Raw genomic sequence first — 12,253 nt, forward strand, 5'->3', positions numbered from 1 at the left:
TGAATGTTAAATGCAGTTTTAATCATACTGCATATATATATATATATATATATATTTGCTTTCTATTGTCCATAGTAGCATCATATCCAACAACAAAAAAAACAAACAACACAATCCAAAAATGGGCAGAAGACCTAAATAGACATTTCTCCAAAGAAGACATACAGATGGCCAAGAGGCACATGAAAAGATGCTCAGCATTGCTAATTATTAGAGAAATACAAATCAAAACTACAATGAGGTACCACCTAACACTGGTCAGAATGGCCAGCATTAAAAGTCTACAAATAACAAATGCTGGAGAGGGTGTGGAGAAAGGGAACCCTCCTACACTGTTGGTGGGAATGTAAACTGGTGCAGCCACTATGGAAAACAGTATGGAGGTTCCTCAAAAAACTAAAAATAGAGTTGCCATATGATCCAGCAATCCCATTCCTGGGCACATACCCAGACAAAAATTATAATTAGAAAAGTTACAGGCACCCCTGTGTTCATAACAGCACTAATCACAATAGCCAAGACATGGAAACAACCTAAATGTCCATCAACAGATGAATGGATAAAGAAGGTGTGGTATATATATATATATATATATATATATATATATATATACACACACATACGTACATACACACAATGGAATATTACTCAGCCATCAAAAAGAATTAAATAATGCCATTTGCAGCAACATGGATGGACCCAGAGATTATCAAACTAAGTGAAGTCAGAAAGAGAAAGACATAGTAGCATCATATCATGCCTGCTACATTGTTATAGATCATGCTGAATACACCATTTCCCAACTTTTCAAGAAAGATAATTTTTTTAAAGTTACAATCATGACTCTTATACAGAAACAAACTGAACACATTTAAAGATATTCTTTAACTCATTATTAACCAGGGACCCAGGAAGATGCTATAACCAATTCAAAGGCAAAAGTACAGAACAGGCACATTTATAGACACGTTTATAGGAATATTGAGATGAATGTGTAAATGGAGTCAAAACTGGCTTCTTGCACAGTGGGGAAGGAAGTCAATTGAACGCCCACTGGACTGAATTTCTGCAGGTCCCTAAACATGTCTGCTGCTGGCTGGACTCATTCATTGTACTGTGAAAGGTTGCGACCCAAGAAAATCCCACATAGTTGGATTGCTATTCAAGGATGAAGGCATCATACAATCTCAGATATGAATATACCAGATCTAGCTGGCCAGGCTGCTCATGACTGCCAGGAGGAGACACTCACAGATCACTTATAAAAGCGGGGTAGAAAGGGAATCCACGCCATCAAGCGAGCTAAAAAACAATATGGATGGTACAATCCCATTTTATAGTGATGCTAATATATGCTAAAATGTTTATAGAAAAATCTACAGGAATATATGCCAAAGTGTTAACAGTCTTTATCTCTGGAAGGTGGAGTGATGAAGGATTTTTCATTACCTATGGGTTTGGAGGTTTGTTTGGTTTTTTGCAATATTTGAATTATTTACAATGGACCTGTATTACTTTTACAATTTTTAAAATAAGATGGAAGATGGCAGTTTACACGCTACACATTAAGACTTTATGGATGCTTTCAGATATTCACTCATGCAATCTTCCTGAAAGAATTACTCAAATTACTTAAGTACAGATAGACTCCAACCCACTGAAACATAAGTCAAAATCAAGAATTTAAGGAAATGCAGTGTGGCTGATTATATTTCTCAAGTATGACCACACCAACATATGTATGTATGTAATGTGTATGTATATGTACATGTTTGTGTACATGTATGTATGTATGTGAGCATCCCACTTGCTCATCTTATGTAATGATATTGACATACTTCCATTCGATCTGGGTGGACCTTTATAACTGCCCCAACCAACAGGATGCAGCAGAAGTGACAACGAATCGTGTCCGAGATTAGGTCATCAAATTATCCATAGTACGGCTTCCACCTGGATCTCTCTCTTGGGGGATGCTTGCCCTTGGAACTCAGCCCCTGCATTTCGAAGAAGTGCAGGCTGCACAAGAGGCCGTGTGTGGCGTTCTGGTTACTAGCCCCAGCCAGGCCCCCAGCTGGGTGACAGCCAGCACCAACCATGGGTGGATGAACAAACCTTCAGATGATTCAGGCCAAGCTAGAGACTCAAGCCTCTGAGCCTTCCTGCTGAGGCCTCCAACATCATGGCGGAGAGACAGGCCGTCCCCGCCACACCCTGTCTAAGGTCCTGATGCACAGAGACTGCAAGAGATAGTAAATGATTACTGTTTTAAGCCATTAAGGTTTCGGGGAGCAATATATGCAGCCATAGTGACTGGAACATGCAGTATAAGCATAGAGAATTCAATATAAATATCATAAACACGGTTAAAATTTGAATGACGAATTCCCATTTTTGAAAAAAGAAGACCTATGTAGTTTTTAAAAAGAGAGATATGATAATTGAGCCTTTAATGGAGAGGCATGGAAGTAGGCAGCTGGGAAACTTCTCAGCTTACTTTGTAAGGGAGGAAAAAAATTATAGATTTTTCTTGAATTTGAGAGTTGGAGAAACATGGGTCCAAGAAAGTGTTTTATAATCTGGAAGGTGTTAACAGAATTAAAACAATAAGCTGTACACTTTCCAAATCACAGAAGATAAAAAACAAATCATACATATCATAGAAGGCAAAAAACAAGAGAAACACAAAAAAGAGAAAGCATAGACCAAAACACGAAAATAAAGCCCAAACATGAAAATAAGACCAAACATGCCAGAATAAATATAAATGCATTACGCTCCTCTACTAAAAGCCAAAGACCCTCCAACTGAGTTAATACAATTTCATTACTACAATGCACCCATATTACTGTATATAAGCTATAGCTAAATAAAGATACACCCTTTCCATCTGTGGCATCTGCACATTAGGCAAGCACGCCTTCCAGACAGACCTCTTGCCAGTTCCACTCAGCTCCCTGCCTCTTAAGTCTCCAGATGGATGTGGGCTAACGGTAGGGCCCAGGGCAGACAGAAGTGACCACCTCAGGAAGCCATACCTTCGTGAGAGGAGGAGCTGCCCAGTTTTCTGGCTGGAACAACCCCGAACAGGGAGTGAGGGTCAAACATTCCCCCTACATGCTTCCTGTCTGAAGGTTCTAGGCCAGATTAGAGGGCAAAGCATGCTCAGGCCACCAACCATGCCATCTTGCCCAGCCCACTGGCACATCATTAGGGAAAATTCCTCCCGGACTCCTGCCAATCATTTGCTACTTTTTCTGAAAGGTTCTGAGTTTTTATCTTTTCCTATGTCTTAATTAGCTTTCAAATTGGGAAGTTGGGAGATGGTCTATCTAGGAAGGTTGTTTAATGCCATCTTAAGTCTAACGTCTTATTATCTTAGGAGACGTTTTTTAAAAACTGTCAATGAAACATCAGGTGCTGTGCTACGTGCTCAGAGCACAGTAATGAATAAAGCCTGGCCCCAGCCCTGGAGAGGCGCTCACGGCCCGGGGAGGGGGGCAGGGAGCAAGCAAGTACACAGCTAATGGAAGGCACAAGGAAATAAGTGCTAAATATCGGTGCCGCATGGCAAGACAGGGAGGAGGGAGCACTTAACGCTGATGGAGGAACGGAGGAGGCTTTATGGCAAGTCTGCAGGGCCTCCCTCTGAGCCCACAACAGTTAACTATAAACGGAGGAAAGTCTCCACACGCCCAAAGCGCCGTCAGCATTCAGAGCCTGGTCTTCCTGGGGCAGCTAGCCACTTGGAGGGGAAGGCCCCCTCCCCTGGGGCAGGGAGGCTGTGACCCTCAGGAGGGGCGAGGGGAGAGGGCAGATGAAACGGGTCACATTGGGTTCAGGGGAAAACAGTGGCCCAGGATGAGGCGTCGTCATGCAGGAGACCCCAGCCCCGAGGACTTCAAGGTTTCTGACCTTACCTAAGGTGAAATGTTGCTAACGGTCAGGGGGTGAGTTGTGGGCATTTTCTCAGTCCCAGCTTGGAGGGGAGGCAGAAACGAGACAGGGGGCTGGTGGAGTCCAGCCCCAGGAAACATGAGTGGGGGTCTCAGCTAAAAGGGGGGGAAGGGGATCAGCATTTATTAGGTCCCTCCTCGGGGCCAGGCACTACAGAGCATTAGCTTATCTAATCTTTGTAACTCTGCAAATACTTACTGAGCACCTACTCTGTGCCAAACACTGTTCTAGGCACTGGGGATACAGTGGTAAACAAAAATCAAGCTCTTCGTGAACAAATAAACAAATATTTGACATAATTTCAGTGATAAATACCTATCACCAGTATTAAGTATTATGAAGAAAAATAAAGGGGAAAAGAATAAAAGGAGGTGCCATTGTCAAGAAGTGGTCAGGGAGGCCTCCTGGAGAAGGTAACATCTGAGCAGCGACCCGACTTAGCAAGAGAAAGAGCCTTACAGCATTCAGGGAGGTTTCCCCAGTCCAGAGATGAAGAAACAAACCTCAGAGAAATGCAGTGGCTTTCCCTAGCTTACAAAGCTCCTAAGACTCCTCTAGGGGAAGGTATGAGATTCTAGGCTCAGGTGATGTACTGAGAGCCAGCACCTGACCCTCAGACCCTCCATTCACAGACAGTTGTGGTTACAGACCCTTAGACCAACACACTTGGTAAGAAGTCAGCCCTTGGTTTCTTTCACTTTATTTCTTCCCCTTCCCCTTCTCTCCCTCTTTCTCCCCCTCCTCCCTCCTCCCTCCTCCCTCCTCCTCCTCCACTTCCTTCTCCTTCTTGCTTTTACAACATTTTATTATAAATAAACATTGGGAAGTTTATTATAAATAAACACACAAAGGTTCAATTCAATGACTAATTATAGGAAGAACACCTGAGTAACCAGCGCCCAAGTGAATAAAATATTTAGTTGCCATCCCAGAAGCCTTCATGTGTTCCTTTCCATTTTCTTGTCATTCATGGTAACCCCTTCCTTGCTTTCCTTATCATTTTTTACAATCTATTTTTGCGTCCCTAAACAATAGTTTAGTTTTGCCTAATTTTGAAATTTATAGAAATGGTAAATTTTGTATATATTCTTTTTGTCTTCTTTCACTCAATATCATGTTTATAAGATTCATCCATGTGGCCGAGTATATGTGTTTGCTAGAGCTGCCATACCAAAGAAACACAGACTGGCTGGCTTAAACAAAAGAAATTTATTTTCTCACAGTTCTAGAGGCTAGAAGTCCAAGATCAAGGTGTCAGCAGGGTTGGTTCGTTCTGAGGGCTATGAGGTTCGTTCTGAGCAGACCTGAGGGCTCTGCTTCAGGTCTCCTTGGCTTGTCGATAGATGGCTGTCTTCTCCCTGATTCTTCATATTATCTTCCCTCTGTATGTGTCTGTGTCCAAATTTCCTCTTCCTATAAGGACATCAGCTATATTGGATGAGGGCCCACCTATATGACCTCATTTTAATTAATTACCTATGTAATTAAACATGGTCACACTCTGAAGTATAGGGGTTAGGGCTTCAACATTTGAATTTGGTAGGGTAGGGGAGCTACAGTTGAGCCTAACACTGGATGTAACTGTGGTTCACTCATTTTCATCATTGCGTGGTCATCTATTGCATGAATACACCACAATGTATTTATCCATTCTGCTGTTGATGGGTACTTGAGTTGTTTCCAGTTTGGGGGCCATTACAAATAATGATGCTTTGAATATTCTTTTATGTGTAACTTGGTGCAAGTGTGCATGAGTTTCTTTAGGGTTTACAACTAGAAATGGATCAACTGACTCATAGGGTAAGTTTATCTTCAATTTTAGAAGGTATGTGGACAATTTTCCAAAGTGGCTGCACCAGTTTCTTCTTAGCCCAGCCATACAGCCTCACATCTCATTGCTCTACTCCTCACCAGCACTTGGTATCATCAGACCTGCCAGGGTTAATTGTGGGGTGGTTACTTTGCATTTCCCTGATGACCGATGGGGTTAAGTACATTTTCACACTGGCCATCTCTAGCTGCCATTCTGTGAAGTGCCTGTTCAAGTCTTTCGCCAGTTTTTCTATTATCTTTTTAATTTTTGAATCTCTTCACTTTCTGCACTCATGGCAATTTTATTTTATTATCGTTTATTTTAAGGGCATAGTATTAACTTTCCTGTCACTTGACCTTGGTCAGTACAATCTGATTCACCCTGAAATTTTTTGATAACTTTTATCTCAGAAAACAAGTGTTAGAGGTTTAATCTCTTTCTTCCCAGAAGCCCCTGGGCTTCCTATGCAAACATTCCAACTCTCCCCCTTCAACTTTCTACCTCCAAATGTGGATAGAGTCTCACCCCAAGTCACAACATCTTCTCCTGCCTGACCTGCTGCTATGCCACCCACACAGGACATGATAATTGAAGGAGATCATGTGCAACGTCCAGCGTGATCCCTGGAACTCTGTATGCTGTTAGTGACTATTACTTTCCATCCCCTTCTTGATGCTCTGCAGAAAGGAAAAGCACCAGCTAAGAATAACAATTACTGACTGCCACCTGATTGCCAGGTCATTATGTCAAGGACTGCTATCTGCCCATTCATTGCCATTCTCTTCCTCTTTCTTATTTACAGATTTTATTCAGGGAAGTAACATGCACCCTTTGCCTTTGCTGCCTTCTTGACACCTGGAACTTGGAGCTCCTGCAGCCATCTTGGACCATGAGTTGTTGCCTTAAAGGATAAAAGATCTTGCCTGGCTCTGTGACAAAGTGGAGCCATCAGACCAGACTTTGAAAGACAATTTGTTTCATGCAAGAGAGAAATTAGCCTCTGTCATCTTAAAGTCACTGTTATTTGGTTTTCTATTATATGAGGCACAACCTAATCCTGATACTTAGGGAAAACACATGTTTTCAGTTAATTATAAACATCTGTTTGCTGGAGCTAAGTTTTCCTGCTTCCATTAAAATCATTTTTCTGATCGGTAAATTCTAACATATTTAAATATCCACACTCAAATTTATATTTTTCAAATAGCCCACTGGATAAGTATTTCATACTGATATGAGTAACTGAGATACAGTGTCTTAAATAGCTATCAAATTAGGTACTCCCTATGATAGGAACTATTCCTTACTCCCCAAGAAGTTGTCTTGTTTATGACAGCTACATGTAGGTAAATGTCAGGATACTCAGGAGGCAGTGAATTCATTCTTTTTGAATGGAATTAGCAGCTAGCATTCACAGAGAACTTCCTGTGCAAGTCAGCCAGACTGCATCCTGTTCAAAGTGAGGCTCTCAAGTCTTGCTCCGTGACTGGAACGTGATAAAGATATGGGTCACTGTCAGACAGCAGGTTAATGTGTTTGGTCATGGAACCATTATTAAAATGGGGAGTGGTGTACACACCCACACACACAGCCCTACACAATAAGGAGGAGGCTGCGTGGGACGTAGGAGAGAACACTTCGGGTTCCGACTTTAAGGCCTTATATGGTTCACTTTTTCTGAGCCTCAGTTCCCTCATCTGAAAACGGGGGCTTATCACATGGGTGTATTGTGAGGATTAAATGAGAAAACACATATAAAATGCTGGCATAAAGGAAGCACTCAATAAATGTTAAATAAAGTGGGTTTGTTTTTATTTTGAATCTGTCAAGGGGCTAAGTGGGGTCAAAGACCACTCTGTCGGGGCTTCCCTGGTGGCGCAGTGGTTGGGAGTCCGCCTGCCAATGCAGGGGACACGGGTTCGAGCCCTGGTCCGGGAAGATCCCACATGCCGTGGAGCAGCTGAGCCCGTGCGCCACAACTACTGAGCCTGCGCTCTAGAGCCCATGAGCCACAACTACTGAGCCCATGTGCCACAACCACTGAAGCCAGCGTGCCTAGAGCCCGTGCTCCGCAACAAGAGAAACCACCGCGATGAAAAGCCCGCGCACCGCAACGAAGAGTAGCCCCCGCTCACTGCAACTAGAGAAAAGCCCGCACGCAGCAACGAAGACCCAACGCAGCCAAAAAAAAAAAAAAAAAAAAACCAATCTGTCACTTCAGTAGAAGGCCTTACTCCCAACTCCAGCCATGCAAGTCACCCTCCACCCAGGCCCCAGGGCAAGAGGCTGCTGAAGCTGTAACCCTGACAGCCCCGGGGTGGGTTCCAGGGCCCCTCAGCTCCCAAAGGCAACAGCACTCCGCATCACCAAATCCTAGAAGAGCTGGGTGTAAGTACAGATTAAGTTTCCATTTTTACTTAAAGATCCTAACTTCTGGATGTTTATTTTGGGGATGACAGTGGTGGATTAAGCTACTTTAAGATGTTATAAGTTGAAGTCTTTCCTTCCCTTGGCTGCTAAAGTTTAATTCAGTCTAATTATTTCATATGGCATCAACTATAATAGTTTCATAATTTCTAGTATATTAAGCACTTAATATGTTGTGTCATTTGAAATCACATATTAAATTCAGCAAAGTACATTTTAATGAGAGTTAAGTGGTGTGAAAATATTAATACAATGTGATGGTTCATCTTGGTGCTCATATTTTGTAGGTCTGTTCCTGATGCACAAATGCCTCGCTCACCAGGTAAGGGAAGCACTTAACTGCCTGGGGCTCAGATGGGTGTCTGACCAGAAAATATTCCTATCTTTTGCTGTACAGCACTTTACAGTGGGATTTCTCATTGGGCCTCACGACCCTGTAGAGCAAGCAGGGAAATCCTTACTTCCATTTTAGAGATGAGGAAACTGAGGCTCATTCCCGGGACATCACACGACTCTTCTTGGCTCAAAGCCATTGCAGTTTTTCCCCTGCTCCACAGCTGCTGTCAGAGTAACCTGGGGGGTGAGTGATGTCTGGACTCTGGTGCAGCAAGGATTTGGAAGGGGTATCACACTTCTCCAACCCTGTAACCCCACATAGAGAAACTGACAGAGCCACAGAGAAGCTGGTCAGCTCTGTACTTGGACTTGGCAATTCTTTTTGACCACTCTTTCAGCGTGTACGAAAATCACAGTGAAGCCTTAAGATAGCAACAACTCAAAAAAATATGAATTTAAGGCAGCAAAGAGAGAGATTTGAGAGAGAGCTTCCTAGAACCCTTCAAACTGTATTCCCATATTCCTTCTGGGTACAAAGTTAGCACTTGGAGTCAGAGAGATCCGAGAGCAAATTCCAGTGTCACTGACTAGCTTTACCTCTCTAGCCTTAGGTTTTCCCCATCAACAAATCAGGAATAATAAACTCCCTTGTGCTTATCTCTCAGAGACATTAAAATGAAACAGTACATCATAAGATCCTGTGTTGATCTTAAAGGGCAGGGACTCATGCTAAGCTGAGTAAACAGGAGTTAGTCTATGTGGTGTCCCTTCCCAGCAAGGTAACTGCAATTTTTTTTTAAATTTTATTTATTTTTGGCTGCATTGGGTCTTCGTTGCTGCGCGCGGGCTTTCTCTAGTTACGGCGAGCGGGGGCTACTCTTCTCTGTGGTGCGCAGGCTTCTCATTGAGGTGGCTTCTCTTGCTGCGGAGCGCAGGCTCAGTAGTTGTGGCGCACGGGTGTAGTTGCTCCGCGGCATGTGGGATCTTCCCGGACCAGGGCTCGAACCGTGTCCCCTGCATTGGCAGGCAGATTCTTAACCACTACATTACCAGGGAAGTCCGTAACTGCAATTTTAACCAGGGCCTCCGGTAACTCAAACCCAAACGACTGGAAACAGTGCCCATAGTAGCTCAGTAAAGGAGGAAAAAAAAAAAAAGACCTGTGAAAAACATTCCATTGTAGCTAAAACAGTCCCCGTAGTAGCTAAAAAGGAAACGGAGCCGTCTCATGCCCCCACCCCCACTCCTCCTTCTTGCTGGGCCTTCAGGGCTCAGGAGAAGGCAGTGTATGGTTCAGCAGGTCCTAGACCCTAGGTCCACAACAGCCCCTGTGGACTGTTCCTGGGATCCTCTATGCCCCAAGGATGACCACCATGCTGTACTCTTCTAAAGCAGAAAACAAAAGCAGTGTTGAATTTTAACATCTTGCTAATTATAGTCTTGAAAAAGTTCTTCATTTACCCAGTTACAAAAATCACAGCCAGTCAAAGCTGACAGAAATGTTAAAGATCGTCAGTAGGGCACTTTCCTCACTTGGCAGAAGATAAAACAGGACCAGAGAGGTCCAGGGAGTTGGTCAAGGTCACAAACACAGGTGCAGGGAGGAATGGGAACTAAAATTCAGATCTCTCACCTCTATACCACAACTGCTCAATAAGAAGAAACAAACAGAACAAAAACCCACCTGGTTCAAAATAACACAAGCTCAAGTAGCCAGAAACAGCAAACAACCTGGTCCATCTCCTGCTGGTTTCCGCAGTAAGGCAGTTATGAACCCACAAGATGTACCTGTCACCATGACGTGTGCGCATCGACTGTGTCGAAAAGGCTCTCCTAAACAAATGAAGAAAAACGTGGATGCTAATTGAAGATTAGCATCATCTCCCATCAACGCTAATACGCTTTTTGGTTATTTGCAATTCCCTTTTGTAAATCTGAGGGAAACATCATTGCCCAAATTAGCTCTTTTCACTCAATAAAGGCCATATTAGCATTCTGAGGTTTGTGTTTGCTTACCGCTTATTTAGAGAGAAGTCAGATGAGAAGTTGGGCTGCCTGCACCTGATTTCCATTTCACTGAAGACAGGTGAGGGGAGGAGCTCCAAAGTCCCCAAAGGCCAGGCCAGGTGCTCCCTGGCTGGAGCTGAGATGGGTTCACAGTATGGAGCCAGACCTCAGCCTGGAGCACCAACTACCTCCACAGCGTCCCCTCCCCTGAAGGACTGGCCCAGATGGGTGAAGCTGACTCACGTGACTCCAAGGTCTTCCTCTGCCTGAAACTCTCTGTCCTGTCCTCTCAGGGCTGCATCCCTATCATCAAGTGACAACTCAACTGTCCCCTCCCTCCTGTCTACCCACTGAAGTGGGCTTCATTACCCAGCCATGCTCTATACCGCATGTTCTTTCTACTCTGTCTCAGCACTGAGAATGCTCTCCCCCCTTGCTGGAATGGAAGCTCCATGACCCCTGCTGCCCCAGCGCTCACGTCATAGGTGCTCTACAGCTGTTGAAGAAATGAAAGCAGGAATGAAAGTTTGAGCTGATAAGACCTTGGGAGTATTGCTTAAGAGGAAAAGGGCAGACTACGCTCCTGGTCCCAAATCTTTTCTCTCTCGAGTTCCACTGTGAAGAGGAAAAGATCAGTCTTTGAAACCAGACTTGCATCCAAATCCCAACTTCTTTCACCACTGGCAGGATAATTTTGGCCTTGATAGTTTAACCAACTAGAGGCTCAGTTTTCTAACCTGCAAACTGGCGGGGGAGGGCACTGACCAGGTTAAGTGTCTGCCCCAGGACTGGATCAAAGGGTGGTGACCTTTCCCAGACCGCCACCACTCCCGAGTCACTCTATGCAAAGCCTGGCCCCCACAGAGGACACCCTCCCTCTTCCCCTTGGCTTCAAGTGGCAATGGTCCTGAGAGTCCCGGGGGAAGCAGCGGCAAGTCACTGCCGCTCCGGAGCTGGTGCCCACGGCCGCCCCAGCCCCGCCCCTTCCGGTTCACGGTCGGCTGCTCCAGCCCTCGCGGGGGTCACGGGTCTCAGCCCGACCATCGGTTCGCAAGCGTTTCGGGGTCCCGGACCGCACTCCTGTGGGGACCTCACTGGCACCACGGGCCCTCGTCCCAAAAAAGCATTCTCGCCCCGCACACGCCGTCACGCCTAGTTGGCGGACCACAGCGCTGCCACATTCCCCTCCGCCGCGCCGGGAAGACCCGAGGCAGACCCTTACGCACTCAGCCCGGCCGGCGCGGAAGAGGCGCGCTAGCACCGCGCACCACGTGACCGAGCGTGTCTCCCGGCGCCGTCCGCTAGGCGCGCACAGGTCGGGCGGGCCGAGGGCCAATTTCCCATGGTCCCTTTATTTGCATATAGAATGTAAGAAGGTTATGGAGACTATTAACTTTAACTTGGCCGTAATCACAAAGACATGAGAGTATGTGTGATACGAAAGGTCAAAACGTCTTGTATATTGTGAAATTTTTAAAAGAGGGCTACAGTGTAGTCACCATAACCGTAAAAGATTTTATATTCTTAGCTTTATAAACGTCGGAGAAGAGAGTACTGTTGTGCTCGCTTCGGCAGCACATATACTAAAATTGGAACGATACAGAGAAGATTAGCATGGCCCCTGCGCAAGGATGACACGCAAATTCGTGAAGCGTTCCATATTTTTGTCCCTGAGTTTACCAGGTGCACAGTTTGCACGTTCATGCAAACACT

General features: G+C 44.8%; 1 long non-coding RNA gene and 1 other non-coding gene across 2 annotated transcripts in view; one reads left to right on the forward strand and one right to left on the reverse strand.

Moving 5' to 3' along the window:
• LOC118891220 overlaps nucleotides 1-11,756 on the reverse strand; it is a 38,264-nt gene extending 26,508 nt beyond the window's left edge. Inside the window, exons 1-2 of the long non-coding RNA XR_005018912.1 lie at nucleotides 10,550-11,756; nucleotides 10,218-10,366 (exon numbers count right to left, since the gene is read on the reverse strand). This is a non-coding gene — a long non-coding RNA (uncharacterized LOC118891220). The remainder of the gene's footprint in view (nucleotides 1-10,217; nucleotides 10,367-10,549) is intronic.
• A 343-nt stretch (nucleotides 11,757-12,099) lies between these two features.
• On the forward strand, nucleotides 12,100-12,206 carry LOC118891585. Its single transcript, XR_005019138.1, has one exon. It is a non-coding gene; the product is annotated as a U6 spliceosomal RNA (small nuclear RNA).
• The last annotated feature ends 47 nt before the right edge of the window (nucleotides 12,207-12,253 follow it).

This window comes from Balaenoptera musculus, chromosome 2, assembly GCF_009873245.2.
Source record: "Balaenoptera musculus isolate JJ_BM4_2016_0621 chromosome 2, mBalMus1.pri.v3, whole genome shotgun sequence".
Taxonomy (NCBI): Eukaryota; Metazoa; Chordata; class Mammalia; order Artiodactyla; family Balaenopteridae; genus Balaenoptera; species Balaenoptera musculus.